The 17,488-nt window shown below is 41.0% G+C and overlaps 1 protein-coding gene across 3 annotated transcripts in view; it reads right to left on the bottom strand.

Moving 5' to 3' along the window:
* Positions 1 to 16,165, bottom strand: part of SYK (spleen associated tyrosine kinase) — a 49,424-nt gene extending 33,259 nt beyond the window's left edge. Inside the window, exon 1 of one of the 3 annotated variants that reach the window (XM_042023390.1) lies at positions 16,064 to 16,165. The gene's annotated coding sequence lies outside the window, so the exon portion shown is untranslated. The other 2 variants (XM_042023388.1, XM_042023389.1) reach the window with 2 other exon arrangements.
* Between the last annotated feature and the right edge of the window lie 1,323 nt (positions 16,166 to 17,488).

Raw genomic sequence — 17,488 nt, 5'->3', positions numbered from 1 at the left:
TGGCAGTCCTGCAGCAGGCAGTGCTGTTTGTGCCTACTGCTTAGTTCATCTATGATCCATCAGTGAATCATAGCTGATCTGCTATCACTTGTGCTTTTGTCAAAAAACAGTAGAGAAACACCTGTGCTACGGCTGTGAATAAGGGAAGGTTTGGTTTGGGGAGGAAAAGAGTGAGAGGAACACAAATCAACAAGGCTCACAGTATAGAAAACTAGACAGGGCACAGTCATGACAAACCACATGCTGCGCAGATCTTCTGGTTTTCTCCCACCTTCCCAAATAAGGGAGATACCAAAGTTGCAAAGATATTGTAACCCTACAAAATAGAGCTCTGTGCAGCATGTTATTTATTACTCTTGTGATCTGCAACTAAAAGTTACTGGTTTAAGTTCCCATACTAACCTAGTAACACAACTTGCACTTGTTAATTGCAAAAGGAAGCCGTATCTGAAGGGGCAGAATGTGGTCCTTAGTAAGTCAACACCAAGCATTGATTCCACATAAAATACTATGCAAAATGACCTTTCTGACTGTACCAGACAAAGCTTTCCTCAAATGGAATAGGTTTATCCAGTAACCCAATGCAGCACCAGAGGATTGCAATTGATAGTACAATGTCCATTTGGAGGCCAGTTAACAGTGTTGTAACCCAGGGTCAGGATTGGGGTCAATATTTAAGATTTTCATTGAGGTGCTGGACAGTGGGGAGAGCACAGTCCCAGCAAGTTCACAAATAATACAAAACACAGCAGTGGCTAAAACATCACAGGGCTGTGATGCCATTCAAAGGGACCTGAAAAGGCTAAAAAATTCAAATGAAAGGAATTTAATGAAGCTCAACAAGTGGAAACATCCTGTGGAGCAGAGTTTTTGCCCCTTTTGGATCATCTGCCTTCCTGGCTAGGTGGTGTCTCACACCCTTGTGATGTCACCACAGAAGGGCTGTGACAGCCTGTGACCATGATGTTTTTCAGCAGGGTCTGGCTGCCCACAGTTTGTCCAGGGCCCCTGCAGGTCACCATCAGGATGCCCGGCTTGCTCTATCAGCTTTGGCATAGGGGACAGCAGCAGGTCGGGGCACTGCACACGGGCAGCCCCTGCTGGTGCTTCCCTTCCCCTGCCCAGTGCTGTGGGTTCCACAGGAGCCTGTCCTGCGAGAGTGGGTGCAAGAGTGCCAGTGCACTGGTAGCAGGGAATACCCCCAGAACGTTCCTCTTTCTTCCCTGGCTGCCTCCTCCAGGTACACTGCTCTAACCTGGTGGTGATTGGGGAATGGTATGGGGGCTTAGGGTTGTGGGTATACAGGCTCTTCCCCTCCTCACGTCTTGCCAGAGTCTACTACATGTATATCTCTCTTGGCAGGACAGCATCAGGCACCTAGGAAGGCACAGGGGAGAACAACTCTGCTGCAAGGAACAGCGGCATGGGCCAGACACCCCAGGCAGGGCTGCAGTCAGTCTCCTCCTGTGTGAGACAATGAGAGGAAAAGGCCTCGAGTAGTACTGGGGAGGTTTAGATCAGATACCAGCAAATATTTCTTCACTGAGGAGGTTAACAAGTACTGGAACAGGTTGCCCAGGGAAGTGGTTAAGTTACCATCCCTGAAGGAATTTAAAGACCTACAGACTGGTGGTTAGGGACATGGTTTTGTAGTTGGTTGGGAAGTGTTAGGTTTACAGTTGGACTCGATCTCAAAAGTTCTTCTCCAACTTAAATGTTTCTATGACTCTTTGATTCTATTACTCTGAAAGTCTTTACAAATATGTATGTTTTGAATGCTCTAGTTCCTGTTTCCTTCACTCCTGCTTGCTTGTTTCCCTCACATGCTCCCATGTAATTTTTTTTCACTCCACTATGCATCACATATACTGCTGGTTAGGAGATGAACATACATCACCCACCTCTAGCAAAGTGGTCCTGAAGGCAGGCACCAAGTCTTAAACACTACTTTCAGGAAAGATGGAACAAAACTTATTTACTACTAAGTTTTTAGTAAGGCAAGAATTTGGATGCATGACTGATCGACACTGGCTCTTCACCAGCACTGTACCACTTGGAGAGAAGGACAAAATAATACCATAATGCGTCTCATGCCAAGAATGGTACTGCACTGCAGTGCCTGCTCAAAACACCTCAGTAATGTAGTGAACAAATATCAAACTGAAAAATACCACCACACTCTTCATCTGTAGAAATTTATTTTCATGAATGTATTCCATTAAAGTTCATTTTTGCCATACTTCTAGTTTCAGACTTAAAATAATGTTAGGATCTAAAAAAGATAAAGAACTTAAGAATGAAAATAACAGCTAATAAAATAAAAGTGGGGTGGGGGACAGCGTTAGAGGGGATAAACTCATCATCCCTGGCTACAAAAACCTTTATGGCTACCAAAATTTAAATTTGCTTTGTCTACCATGTATTTCAGATCAGGCTACTCCTCAGAGTATTGTTTTGTGTCAGATTAATCTCAGTATTTCCTACAGAAGCTTCAGGATGATTTGCCCAGAAAAAGTTCTTAAAAGAGAAGGGGAAAAAAAATCCACTGATTGCAATTTAGATCAAATGTCAGTGATAGAATTAGTGAGGGACTGTCTTAAATCTTCAGAATGAGAGGGCCTGCTATACAGGAAGTTTCTAAAATAGAAGAATATTTCTCAATTATGGAAAGAACAGCAGCAGGATTCTTATGATCTCTTAGATTTCATGAATTATTTATAACTGTTTCAGCAAACAATGACCTACATTGCCAACAGGCAAAACAGGTTACAGCTGGTAGATTTCAAGCAAAGTTTCTCTACCCCACGCTCTTATATGTGAAGAATATTCAGTGTTTAGCAACGGCAGGAAATGTTTAGACTGATGCAACATCTGGCCATGAACAGAGCCAAATAAACACACAAACTTTATATAATGGTTAAAATCTTCTTTCTGAATTTTAGATGGCTGCTCTCTTTGGTCTGAATTTCAAAATCTTGCCTTCTTTCTGGGAGTGTAATACCCTTCTAGGATCAGTAATGGACCAGAAGAAAATGTTTGAATTCAGAGTCTTCTCCTCCTCTAAGTTTTTCCAGGTGCACAGGTAGTGCTGTGTTTTTCCAGCCAGTGGAGTTACAAACATAAAGCTGTAAAACGGAGATTAGGCCCCCTAAGGGCTGAATTTAAGGCTTTACACTTAAGAGTGCTGAAGGAAGTGCGGCTGGCTACCCAAGAGAGGAGCTTGAGCATAACAGCAAAAGAGGGTCATAAGTGCAACTCTCCCCCTAGTCGTTAATTTGACTTTTAAGGAAGCTACAAAAACATGCAAATATTAGGCTGATCCTACATGAAAGAAAAAATATTACGCAAATACATAAGAAAATTAGGTACCCACTTCCCCTCAGGCAGCTTCCTCATCACCTCAGCAGGGTACTCCAGACATACCATGAGCGTTTAGTTTCTCACACGATTCATGCATAGTAGGAAGCGAAGCATTCTCTCAAAACAGATGAGCAAAACTCAGGAAAACTCACCTGGAAGGTGTTAGAAAAAACCTGTGCTAGCCATACTACTACCCTCAGCTTAATTCTATTTAATCTCACATTTAGACAAGGATAAAGGGAGAGTAATTGCTGTATTGAAAGTTTGCCTACCAAAGAGTATAATATTAGTGAGGTACTGATCTCCACTCTAATAAAAAAAAATACAAATAGGAGTATGAATCTTTCTAAAAAGACCAAACAGCAATGTGGAGGGAGACTTAGGGATTTATGATTGATTAATTTACTCCTCCATGGGTAAAATGACTGAAATATGACAGATCAAAAGCCATGTAGTGGTGAAGCAGTGTTACAAAAAATGTTCCTTATTTGAACAGTTATTTTTTTATCTCTTCTTGTTTTTCAAAGCAGAATTCTGTGAGCAGGGTATGAAAGTAAAGAAGTAAGGTTTAAAGCAAATGTCTTTTGTGTGCCTACATATGTATAAGACTCACTAGACAGATACAAATGATGAAAATATGCTTACTAAAACAATTAGTTCTAGAACAGGGTAATAGTTTAAGAACCCACAGAACATCAACAGTTTTCTAGTTATACACAGAAAAACATTAATAATAAAAGAATAATATGAATCTGCATTTCTCTTAAGTTCCTATTTAATTAGGATTCTTGAAATAAAGATGCGTGCCTCTGAGAAAAGCAGCACAAGTTTTTTTAAGGTTCTTCTCTACATTTTCAACTTATGTAACACACCTGAAAGCTAAGAGGAATTCAGCATGCATAGAATTAGAAATACACATTTGATGGCGACTTGATGTACTATATCAAATATTTTAGTGGTTTCAGAGTTTAAGGAGAATCTTAAAGATATACTCCAAACCGATGTACACTTTGACATAATTACCATCAAAGTATTATAAATCCATTGTTACTGCGTCACTTTTAAAGAAACCAAATTTGAAGAAGTTTAACGAAGAAAATGGATTTGAATTACTGTTCTATTCTCATTTTTGCACATTTAAAATCACCTTCCAATGTGTGTAGGCAGCGGAATGGTGGTCTTAATTGGAACATCAGATTACCTTTAAATGCCTCCTTTACCCTTCTGCATAAACATGAAGATTTAATTTCTATCCAGACCTTAGGAGTTTTTATGAGCAAATTATGCAGAAACAAAGGAAGAACACAGCAAGTGTCTAAAAGTAAGTCATTAGGGCAGGAAATGAAGCAGAATATAATTTTATCTAGTAATTATAACAAAGTAGAGTTTGATCAGGACACTAGAGTGAACTTTCTGACCTACTGAAAAACATTTAAAAGCCTGTGTAATTCAAATGGTAATACTGGTGATTTTTTCAACTTTTGCAGACATGTCCAAACAATGTTCCATTCATCACACAGAAGGAGATGTAGTGTAGTACTGTCTAAAAGGGAAAAGTGACACTTATATTTCTTTGAGTTGCTGACCTTCCTCAGGGAACTGCCTTTGTTGAGTACTGATGCTTAGGGCACTGCATCTCAGCCTGCACCTACGGTGTCTCTAATCAGCTTACAGCCTACAGCAACATTTCCATCACTCATGCTTGGGCCTCCTCCACGTGTTTTCTCCAGCTTCTCCATAGAAAGTTTTCCTCATGCCATCAAAAACTTATCTCTGAATTCTGCAACCTTTCACCTACGATCTAAGCTATGCTGCACTGTTTTTTGCCTTGTACTTCGAACTCCAAAAGCATGCCTTCTTTCATCTCTAAAGACTTTCCTATTATGCTCCTGGCCAGTGATGACAGACACACGAAGCATGTGTTAGTTCTTAGCAAGTTTCATTTTTACTATCTCTTCAACACTGGGCTCTTTCCTTAGCGCGTCTATCTAGTAAAAATACTTGTCTTGGGCACCAAGTTCCATATTTTACTTTGTTACAGTTCAGTTTCAGAAGCATTTTCTTTCTTTCACATAGTTTTGATTTAATGTGATGCTTTTAGGATGACAATAGTGTTCCAGCTAGGGTTTTTAAACACTGAGATATATTCTGTACCATAAACATAGCTTAATTAAAATCTGTCTGGGATAAATAGGGAATGTGTTAGCTTTGGGCCCACAATATTTTTCTGATGGGGAATTCAAAACCTGGATCTAACAATATGATCAGTGAGCTTTGGGATAGTCCAATCTGTAATAGGTTCCTGTTTTATCATTATTACGAAAGTTAGTGGCCTAGGTAGCATCTTTCTGAACTTAAGAGAAAACAGTGTTTGCCCTTGTTCACGTAAATCCTCAGCATTTATAAGTAAAAAATTGCCTACTAAACAGGTGGCACTGGTATTTCATCTACTAGGTTTAGGGAAAACACCATTTATTTCCCCTCCTGTATCAAGGAGTCATTCATAAAAAGAAATGAAAAGAAATATCACAAACACACCTAAAATTATTACTAGCTTCAAAAAACTGTGATTTGAAAAATATTTTCCTACAGATTTACTTTCTGGAGTCATCTTAATCAATACTGAGGACAGATAGACAGATGTTTTTTTCTCCACTGAAACATGCCAGAAATGCCCTCATTTACTCTAAATTGCATCTGACATCCTGGTATCATCAGACTACTCCAGGCACTCTAGCTATTGAAATATTTCCTGAGGAAAAACTACTTGACCTGTCAACACAATTACTGCCCTATTACAAGGCAAACAGATGCTTAGAAAAAGCACCACAGCATTTCTGTTCTATTCAGGGCTTTTCTGTATAAGCTTCTCTACTGAGCTCATGGAGGAGCATTCATCACTAAAAAAGCTTTCCTCACTGATGCTAGGAATCTATTGTCTCTCTTATACAGTACCTTTCTTTTAGGACTGTCATGACTTTGGTAATCTTTTCACATGTCATAGCTTTCTTCTAATAAGGTTTTTCTGCCTTGATCTTTTAAAAAGCTCAGAATGCTACCGCGAAAGAAAAAAGAAAAGGCAGGTGTTTATGGGTTACAATAATTCTTTCCCTGGAAGTACAAACCCTATGATTTTCACACATATTAAAAACAAAAACAAACAACCAAACAACCTAAAACAAAACAATCTTTCTTTTTTCTTTTAGAAGAAGAAAAACCAAAACCACTTACACAAAAACATGAACATTTTTTTCTACATCCTTAATCATGCTCTGTTAGTTTTCCTACATCATCCATCATGCTCTATTAGTCATTCCCTTACCTCCTTTTCCATTCTTACACTGTCACACATGCAAACACTGCCTCTCGCTAACCATGTCTCTTATCAAAGCAGGAATTTCAGACTTAAAATGGGTGGCATCACTTGTATGGGGAAACCTGCTCCCTTTTGGACAAAGTACTCAACTGTGATTAGTCCCTATTAAACTACCCTATAAATAATGGAACCACTGGGATGAGCTACCTCTGAAGGAAATCATTCAAGATACTGCAGGCAGACTCCTGTCTAATCTCCCATTTTCCTGCTGTAACAAGATGTGAACAAACTTTTTAACTGCTTTGAGCACAGACAGACCTTCGCCAAGATCAGCTGTGGCTCTGTAGTGACTGCAGAATAGTACAGGTATAATTGTTTCTTCCCAATGCTGGCAAAATAAAAAACAAACAAAACCCAAAAAAACCCAACCTGTGCTGGGGTGCAGTTACAAAAGCCTTGCATATATGTATACTTATATACATATATATGCATGTTACCGATTTTGTTTCAAATATATATTTCCTTTCCACAACTACAGTAAAAAATAAAACTCCTTCACATACCACAGACCCTACTACGACTGCACAGAGGGAGCTGTGAAATGAACTTATAAAGTCAGTGAAAATATGTGAAGAGCAAAAAAAAAAATTATCACCCTTCCTGAAAGAAATCACTAAAATTACTAAAAAGAGCTTGAACTGCCTAGTGAATGGCCTGCATATTGGTTCAAAGTTACAGTGCCATTAAATATGACAGCACAGCATGTTTCCAAGTGGAATATATTTTCATTTTTGCAGAAGAGTTTTTACAGAGCCAGCATGAACAAAACAGTTATGGACAAGACAGTGACAGCACAGCAAAACAAAGACACATCTAACCATCACTAAATTTCCCCCTGCCCCCAAATAACTCCAAAATCTTCTTTCAAGGTTCACAACTGCCTATTGTTTTTCACAACTCGGAAAGAAGTTGCCAGACAAAGGAGATCTATCAGTGTTGTATCAACAATGGTGATTCAAAATATTCCTCTTTTTCCAGGAAGACAAAACCTGGAATATCTGTCCAATTTCCAAACAGACACAAAAAAAGTGTCTTCGGCACAGGGCCAATTATACTGTGAATTTTCATTACCATGAGAACTGAGAAAGGCTGGCTTCAGTCAGAAGGATCAGGGTCCAAGTGTGGATGGATCCAGAATCCATAACTTTGTTTTTCCCTCCTTGTGACATTTTTAGCAAATTTGCTGGTAAACAAGACATCTCAGAGTTAAATTGTCATGAGTTCTAAAAGGAAGTTCTACAATCAAACAGAAGGTGCAAGAAAAGCTTCAACCATAAAGAAAAAAAAAACAAAAAACAAAACAAAAGAAAACAAACCACAGGAGGAATTCAGCATTATTACAACAGTCTCAAAGTTTTATAGCCTTACAGGACTAAATCAAAATGCCACATTTCATTTAAAAGTTCAGATAAAGTTCACTGTGGTTTTACTAGTTGGCAGACCTGAAAGATAGTTTTACCTTACATTCCAGTATCTTCTTTTAACTTTTTTAAAACCACTAATGGTTGCAGGCTGGCATTTCCAAAGCTATTATTAAGGTATGACCTCCCCTTCTTTTTTGCAGGTCTGTCTCTACTTAGTCCCAAGTCTAGAGGCTACAGATGTAGAAATTATCTCAGTATCTCAGTCATGAATATTAGCCTTCACTTATTGTTAAGCAAACAAGCCAAGAACACTCGGACCCCATTATACTCCATTCCTTTTTCAGAAATTTATTGGTCTATCTTTAGAATAGCTAAAATCTTTGCTGAATAGATGCCTCAATGGACTGGTGCCATGAGTCAGACTGGCAAAATTAGGCAGGTTCCTCTTTCAGATCAAGGTTATTTTGTCATCTGAAACAGTCTGCAGTATCCTGCTTTATGTATAAAGTACAGAAATTATTGCAGAAACAAAAATAACTTGCCTTTCATACTCCTAGAACAGGCAAGCTTCTACAAAACTGGCCAAGCCTTCTCAGTGCCATTTTTTGGAGTCTATAAAACCATACCATGTTACTTTATTTTTCGAAAATCTTCTGCCCGGAGCACAGACCAGGTAAATGTTCTGCTATAGACACGCTAAGCACCAATGGCTCATCTCCTACTGGCAATTACACTCAGAAAGAATTCACACCCACAGAGGTATGGAAGAAAGGCCAGGCACTTTTGTTTTTTGAAAGGAAGATGTGCTACTAGCTCACACAGCCAGACTGCCAGCACTAAGGGTCAGTTTCCTAAAATCTATCTAACAATGAGAATTACAGAAACATAGCATTGTTCAGGTTAGAAGGGACCTTAAAGACCACATAGTTCCAACTCCCCTGTTATGGGCAGAAACACCTTTCACCAGACCAAGTTGCTCAGAGGCCCATCCAGCCTGGCCTTGAACTCTGTCAGGGATGGGGCATCCACAACTTCTCTGGGCAACCCGTTCAAGCGCCTCATAATCCTCACAGTAAAGAATTTTTAATTTAAAAGCCCTTTTGTTAGGAAAGGAATGTTTCTTTTAAAAAATACTATCGTCCAACAATTGCACCAGCTCTTCCTGCCTAGATTTTATGGGGACATGCACATCATAAAAGACAGACTGCATTGCAAAAGAGACTCTTCATAACAATTAGTGCATCAGCCCATCAGCAATCCAGAAAAGACTAAGTCCTAAGTCTGCACCTCCCTCCATATCAGCCTTTATCATCAGAACAAGAAGCACAGATAAAACTTACTTATCTTTGGTATAAAGAGAGAATTAAAGAGTCTCTTAGCAGGCAGGAACCCATTTTAGCCAGCAAACTGAAACTTAACCTCTCCTCTGACATAAAACATAGAATGTTCCAGGAACACTACACAGAGAGAGAAGAGAGGCATGAGCCCTCTCCTCCCCTCCTGCAAAGTAAGCCCATTTGTAACACCTGGACCAAATAAATACTCTTGACAAGGCCCATTTATCACTCTGGGCAGACAGAGGATGCACCTGGCCTCAGCGTGTTCTGGGCCAATAGGCAGTATTTCCCTATCTTGCAGGACAAACTGCCAGGCTGGAAAGAACAGCTCGTAGTGAGGCCTCTTGTTTCATGGTGTGATGTTCTCTGTGCAGCATCAATGGCTACACGGCTAAATGGTCCACTGATAATTGTCACTATGGATAGCTGCTATGTCATGATAACAAAAGCCCACCTCCCTTTGATGAAACTTCTCCCTTGAGAGTTGGAGGCAACTAGATTTCACACTAGCAACATCATGGCCTCAACACACCACTGCTTTCACACAGCTCTGCATCCTTTTCAGAAAGCATGTTCCAGTGGGTTTGAGTTCACTTATCCCTTACTGGGATGTTTTTCCTGCACTTCTCTGCATAGAATTAACTGCAGACCAGATCTTTGACACATTTATTGGATGATGACTGTCACACAGTTGTTCAGGGCACCTGAGGCAGCATGAGATTTCTGGCCAACTGCACCTGATAACTGAGAACAGAAAGGTTACTCAAAGCCTCCCTCAATGACCACTTCAATTCTGGGGTGTCAGAAGTGTTCAGAGCAGTGCTCTTCCACTTAACATTTATTTTAAGTAAGTCATCATTTTCACTTCATAGCATCAAGATGCTCCACTGATTTAAAAGACTGTTAATCCCATTACTCGATTTGCAAAACTAATCTTTACTTAAACATCCTGCTTGCTTTGCTAACTCTTGAGCAAAACCCTGTTGAATTCATACAAATTCTATGAAATGCAGCAATGAAATCTATCATTTTATGTCAAAGTTGACAATATTAATGCTGCTTCCTTTGCTCAACATTCCCCATATTTCAGATATTGAGCAACTTGGTCTGATAAAAAGTGTTCTTGCCCGTGGTAGTGCAGTTGGAGCTGAATGATCTTTAAGGTCCCTTCCAATTCAAACCTTTCTGTGATTCTATGATATCAAAGATTATCATCTTGACAAAGTTTTAGGTTTGAGGTTTTTTTGCGTAAAGTGAACTTCTTCATTCAAATTATCAAATTTGGCCTGAGTTTCCCAAAGTAGGAACTTACCCATAAGCAATTACATATTACACACGTACCAGCTTCCTTTTCTATGTACTCTGCAAACAAAATGCTGAGAAGACTTTTTTTTCAGTTGAAGCTTTTCTGTAATGCACTTTGCAAGAAATTTAGGGGGAAATGATTGTCTTTATAGCAGATTTCTAACCTGTTTTTGAATCTAGACTAAGAAATAAACTTTTCAGACCCCTACCAAAAAAAATCAAGAAATCAATTTTGTAAAAAACATTGTAGACATTGTTTTGAACTGAGCCAACTTTGAAATGGATACTAGAATTTTTAAAAGCAGAACTACACGTTCAGCGGTCAGCAGCAACACAGATTGTAGCATTTTAGATCCAACATCCCACACATGGTCTCAGTCACACTGGCTTTAGCTAAGACACATACTGTCTCTCTGTATGTTCTGGATTCTACTTGTTCTATAGGCTCTGGTCTTAGAAATTTCGTGGTTTCTTCCTCTTTTTTTTTTCCCTCCACTCATTTACTTATTTTATACAAACAGGGGCGAAAAAATACAAGAAAATCTATCCACAAAGGCAGGGATAGGCTGAGGCTGATGCGTTTAATGGGACACCTTACTCATTTTGCTGAATCTGTTGTTTAAGATAAGGATTTGTGCTATTAAAATATTTAAACAACCGCCTATTTCCTTAGTAAATATCCTACTCTAACACTTCCTGAATGTGTCTTTTCTAGTTGCCTCCAATCACAATTGTGTTTCCTGTCAGTTTGAACTCCACCCCTAGCCTAGACACTGTCTCAGGGATTTACATGGCTGGACTTACGTACCACCATGCCAAAAGTCCTGCTTTATCAAAGCTTTTAGCACCTCACATCTTACTTCTGCTCCGTGTCAGTGCTGGAAGATTCCTTCTGCTGCCTCTTTCCATTTTTAAAAGAAGAGAAGTTGTTGTAATTTTTACAGGACAGTTTGCCCACTCAAGACACCTGGAAGTTCATATCTGTTTGGAGGAACACTATCTCAAAGTGAATGAGGACAAAACTGGAGAAATGACGGAATAGTTCTTGCTGGTAAACCAATACATTCCAACATCAGTTAATTACACACTGAGTGATAGTGAAATTGGACAAACTATGTGTAGTCATACTCCTGTATGCTGTTATTTATGTACGGTTATTTATGTTCTAATACATGTTAATTTTTCATTAGCTGCTCTGGTACCTGGTACAAAGGGAAAGCTTGCAGCATTTTGCCTATCACAGAATCATAGAGTAGCTTGGTTTGGAGGGACCTTAAAAATCATCTAGATTCAACCCCCCTGTCATGGGCAGAAACAACTTTCACTAGACCAGGTTTTCTCAGAGGGGGGCCAGCCCCAGCCTGCCCTTGAACACTTCCAGGGGCGGGGCATCCACAGCTTCCCTGGGCAAACTGTTGCAGTGCCTCACCACCCTCAGAGCAAAGAATTTCTTCCTGTAATGTAATTGAAACCTACTCAGTTTTAAGACATTCTACCTTGTCCTGTCACTACATGCTCTTAAAAAAAGTCTCTATCTTTCTTTCAGGTACTGGAAGGCTGCAATTAGGTCATCCTGAACCTTTCTCTTTTCCAGGCTCAGCACTCCCAATTCTCTTAGCCTTTGCTCATAGGAGAGGTGCTCCATCCCTCTGATCAACTTGGTGACCTTCTCTGGACTCACTCCAACAGGTCCCTGTCCTTCCTGTGCTGGGACCCCAGAGCTGGATGCAGCGTTCCAGGTGGGGTCTCACCAGGGCAGAGCAGAGCAGAGGGGCAGAATCCCCTCCCTCCCCTGCTGCCCACGCTGCTTTGGATGCAGCCCAGGACACGTTTGGCTCTCTGGGCTGTGAGTGCCCATGGCTGGGTCACGTCCAGCCTCTCACCCACCAGCACCCCCAAGTCCTTCTCCCCAGGGCTGCTCTCCATCTGTTCATCCCCAGCCTGTGCTGGTACTGGGGTTGGCCCTGACCCGGGTGTAGCACCTTGCACTTGACTTGTTGTATCTCCTAAGGTTCCCACGGCCTCACTTCTCAAGCTTGTCCAGGTCCCTCTGGACGGCATCTCATCCTTCGGGTGTCCCACCTACACCTCTCAGCTCGATGTCATCTAAAAATTTCCTGAGCATGCACTTGATCCCTTTGTCTGTGTCATTAATGAAGATACTGAATAACACTGGTCCCAATACAGATATACTGAAGTCTCTTTATAACATTAGAATCCCTGTGAGTCTCAAAAGTATATTTACCTTTTCTTTCCTTTTTAGAAGAGCCACTCTTAAGAAGTATCACTAATCATTGTATGTAAAGGCACAGGAAGTGAAAATCTAGTTTCAAATTTGGAATGTAAAGACAAACTACAAAACTGTCTTTTATTTCTTCGAGGCAGGCGATATTTTTGTGTCAAACATGATGTTTATTTATTAATTATAATTTCCTACAGCAAATCCTAGAATTGTTTCTTTTTGGTTCAGAGGCATACAGGCTCCTTCACACTTCTTGCATTTGCAATGCTGATGTTTTCCAATCACCCCAACAAGCAATAAAGAAGTCAGTGGGAATTGTTTTCTTCTGCTTAACTGTATGCCTCCACATTATCCTGGGTCACGAAATTAAAAGGTAAACAGTATTAGCTATGTACTCTTACTGCTGGAACCTTAAAATAAAATGCAAATACTAAGCAAGAGCTTTGTGATCAAATTATTTTACCACACCTCAAATAAATATTATTAACTGTGTACTGTACTATCCTATACTGTACAAAAGATTAGGGAAGGATACTACATAGCCCAAGCTTTCTTCTTCTCATGAGAGTGGCTGAAAGGCTTAAAACCAACTGCAGAAATTAATGATGTTTTTCTGTAAGAGTAGCACAGATAATAAGAACCTTTTTTGTAAAAGCATATCTAGAAATGCCAGCTGAGTCATCAGGTGACCTGCCCTCTCCTCCTCCACCAAAATTTTCTTCTTTTGTCAAATGCAAGCAAAACTACTGTTAAACTGAACTACAAAATTGTTTCCCTAAAATGAAGTGGTATTTCACTTTTTCTTAAATTCGAAATTAAGAAGATGATACTGTAAATCCTTGCAAGATGAGAAGTTTTCATTCTTATGACTGAACCTTACTACTGACACTCACAAACACCTGCAAGTGCATCTTCAGCTTTTTAACAGATACCTTGAGTAGTACAAGTACTCTTGCCCCAGTGGAGCATCTCACTTAAGCACGTGTTTACATTTAAGCAAAAAAGAAGCAGTTTTTAGAAGTAGCTAGTGGTTTATGTTGAGCACAAAATAACAGATTAGAAAACATTTGGAACGATTTTTCTGTAACTATTACTCACATTCATAGATAACTCTTGTATTCCTTGTAATTATGATATAAACCCTGACAAGTTCCCCTTTTCAGCTGTGCAATTCTGGAGCTAAACACATGAAACTGAAGACAGATTCTGGGGCAGTCTGTTCAATGTGTACACAACAGGGGCACTGATCCAAAAGTTTATAAATCTGGAAAAAGGATGACACTACCTAGAATCTTCAGTAGATTCAGATGCAAACAGAATTTCTTACAGTTGCAGTATTCAAACCAGCAATGGCAACGGACTCATTGTTTTCTCCTAAATATTGCATTTTGAAAAGGATTAGGAAGGAAAAAAGGGTAATTTGCAAAAAAAAGAGAAAATTATTGAGAGACCATGACTTCTGATCACAATATGCATTTCAGAAGTGATTTCACCCACTTCCAATACTTCTGCCCTAACAGATCCAGAAGAAAGGATGGGAAACTAAGGAAAATACTCTAGATTTTTTTTTTTTTTTGGTCATTGGTATCTTCAAAGTGCTTAAGACAAGCTTATAATTTCACTGTCAGTCTTCTAAACTGTTATTCTGTGCTCAACATAAACCAGTAGCTATTTCTAAAAATAAATTTGTTGTCTTCCTGTGACTTCGGATCTAATTCTGCTCTTGTATCAGAATTGCAACAATATGCAAAAGGAAAAGCTGCACAATTCACCCTTGCTTTGACAGAGTGTGAATATTTTTTAACTGAAGAAAAACCAGAACATGTCAACAGTATTTCTCATGGTATTTTATAGCCGAAAGAACTATATACTTTTATCTATTTCAGCCATTTTTTAAGAATCACAGCTGAATTCAAACTCTTTAGTTCAAATATATATATCTATGACTATAATCTTTCTCCCTTATAACTGTCACAATATAAAGAACATTCAAACTTCCTTATTTATGTCTCAATGCTCAACAGTGGGATGAAGGGGGAAAAAAAAAAAGCCACAGTTCCTCTAAGTGGACTGTCTCAATCTACACTGCTACACCGTATGGCCCCCAAGCCTGTACGAATACAGAGCTTTCATGCTGAAACCGGATGCATCTGTACCAGATGGCTGTGTCCATGGATTACTCTGTGAATTCAACCCAAGGACTCAGGAGATCTAAGCTTCTGTGGATGAAAAGAGCATGGAAGAAACCCAATGGAAAAGAACATTAAAAAACCTATAAACTGTTAATGCCCTAAAGAAGAATAAATTCATTTTAAAGTTGTTTTAAATAATTGTTTTACAATATATCATGTAATTTGGCCAGACTAGGACTCCACTTGCCACTCTTCTAATAGATCATTTCATCTAACAAAAATATTGTTTAACCTTGTCCAAAATAACATCACCTCAAACTAATCCAGACAGCTACAGCATAAAGTGTATGCAGCATAGTGCTAACAAAGATAACTGAATAATGCTGGCAGAACACAAAACTAAGAGAAGTTTCTCTGGCACCAGACTTGTCGAATCGGTCACTTTCAGCACTTCTACTGATACAATAACCGGTTGTTTTCTTGGAAACAAAATAGGGAAGTTCGGTAAGAAACCCCGCATTTTAAAGACATTTTTTCAGGCATAAAGCTTTCACAGGCTATGCACCATTCAGACAGTAGCCCTACTTTTGTGTATACTCGGCTTTGTTTAAAACCTGCCACCAAAATAACGTCTCGAGATAAAGAAAAATCAATTTTCTTTCGCACCTAAGTTTTAGATTTAAATTTCTGAGACGCTGGGCTAGTGGTATTTATTTCTCGAAGCATTGCAATACAGGAAGGTTTCAGGCTGGTGGTGCGTTTCCAGCGGCCCGCTCCTACCCCGACACGAGTGCCCCTCTCTGCCGCCGCTCCTTGGGACTCTCTTGTGTTCCAAGCGCTACACCCTTCCTCCCACCTGCTGCTGAGCGCTCCGTCGCTCGTCTCTGCCGGCGCCCAGCCTCGACACCCCGAGCTCCCTGTGCTGGCGGCCCGGGGCCGCTACTCACCGCTCCCTCCGGGTCACTCGGCTCCGCGTCGCCGCCTCCTCCTGGGAGGCAGCCGTCGGGCGGGCGGCTTTGGCGTGCCGAGCCGCGCCGAGCCGTGCCGGGGTGCGGCTGGGAGCGGGGCTGAACCCTCCCTCAGCCCCGCCGGATCCACCGCTTCCTCGTTTTCGCTCGCAGCTGCGGCCACTTCCTCAGCGCGGTGTGGGCGAGCGCTCCCTCCTCTTCAGCGGGCGCGGCCGCCGTGCCCCCAGACCCCTCTTTCGGGCGGCGGCCTCGGCGACAGGGCCAGGCACCGGCTCCCGCGGGCGAGGGACCGTCCGTCCCGTCCGCACCCCGCGGCACGGACTGCGTGACGTGGGTGCCTTGGTGCCGCGTGACGGGGCTGTCCTCGGGACCCCGCGGTGCCGGGTCTCCTTGGGACCCTTGGTTTGGGCTCCTTGTAGCGGCGGCGTTGCCTCCCGGGCATCTGGCTTTGGAAGATGGACGTGCCGTTGCTCAGCACCAGGCTGGGGACAGAGAATCGAAGTGTGTCAATTGCGGGCTTCTCGGAAGGGAAAAGCCAGTGTGTGCGTATTGGTGCACACACCAGTTGCGAACTGGTGAATTCTGGAATATTGAAGTTCTGTGTTCTTTGGTGCTTTGTGTGTACTACGCCGAGAAAAAGATTCAGACGGTTTCCTTTTGGAGCAGCACGGGGGCCGGCCATAGCACGGTATCACTGCTGTTACATTTCGTACAAAAAAAAAAATTCTCCCATATTTTGATCAAACATTTGTAGCAACTCCAGGTGTGAAGGAGATTCCAGTATCCCAGACACTTAGCTTGAAGGAAGGTCCTTCTTCAAGGCCTCCTCAGCACCCTGTGTGATGGAATTAATTCCTATTGGCAGATGATACTACACAGCCTAAAAGTGCCACTATCTTTTTCCCGGGACTGCTCAGGGACAAAGTGTTGCTGGTGTGGGTTATACAGGACTGATGAGTGGCACAAAGCGCCTTGGGTGAGGCCTGAGTGGGCAGGTCCCCTTCAGCGGTGACTGTGCTGCGTGACACAGTGTGGCGTCCCGTGATGGGCAGTGCTTGCAGCAGGAAAATTCACTTCCTTCTTCCCCATAATAAATGGGGATACAGGCATTCCCCATAATGAGGGATACAGGCATTATTTTCAATCAAAACACTGTCCCTCTTTCCTTATTGGAAAATGAGCTGTACACCCACCTGATATTCAGGTGAGCTGCCAAAGTTCAAATCTCTCCTATTTCATGCCAGTTAAAAAGGTCTCTGCTTTTGGTTCATTTCAATGAGACTTTTGTTAATTGCTGTAATGGTGGTGCATTTCTTACTGCAACTATGTTAGAAAAAAGATAATAACTTAGAAAACCTGATTCTTGCACCTGTTTTCATGGTATTTTTGTTTTCCTGTCAAAAC

This window comes from Corvus kubaryi, unplaced genomic scaffold (assembly GCF_017639235.1).
Source record: "Corvus kubaryi isolate FWS band 111438036 unplaced genomic scaffold, C.kubaryi_AGA036_p1.0 37249, whole genome shotgun sequence".
NCBI lineage: Eukaryota > Metazoa > Chordata > Aves > Passeriformes > Corvidae > Corvus > Corvus kubaryi.
Note: the sequence above shows the minus strand (reverse complement) of the source record. Positions and strands in the feature narration are given on the sequence as shown.